This window comes from Mizuhopecten yessoensis, unplaced genomic scaffold, assembly GCF_002113885.1.
Source record: "Mizuhopecten yessoensis strain PY_sf001 unplaced genomic scaffold, ASM211388v2 scaffold11105, whole genome shotgun sequence".
Lineage (NCBI taxonomy): Eukaryota > Metazoa > Mollusca > Bivalvia > Pectinida > Pectinidae > Mizuhopecten > Mizuhopecten yessoensis.
The window spans coordinates 364,346-364,758 of record NW_018408882.1 but is presented as its reverse complement, the minus strand read 5'-3'; positions in this window follow the sequence as shown (position 1 = coordinate 364,758).

Sequence of the window (413 nt, the reverse complement as noted above, 5' to 3'; positions counted from 1 at the left end):
TACGTTCTCGATCTGGCCCAGGACTTGTTTATCGGTTTTAAAGTCGCATATATCAAAGCTCGTTTGTAACTTCTAACTTTTATTTGTAACTGAACACAGATTTTATCATTGACAGAATTAGTTTCAGATTCGCTAGATGTAAGTGATGCATTTCGCATGCTTCAGCAGTCTGCGAGAGGTCAGTTGGTGGACTTCAAAGCTACCCAAATATATTTACAACCGACACGAAGTGTAATGAAGACATACAAGATAAACGTATGCATGTTCTATTTCTGAGATAGCAATACAGATATTCAAATCATACATAGGAATAAACACGCACTTGTAGTCATTGCTTGTTTCAAATGATTAAATTTGACCATAAGTGGGGACTAATTGGTGTATGTGTGTGTGTGTGTATGTGAGGAGGGGGG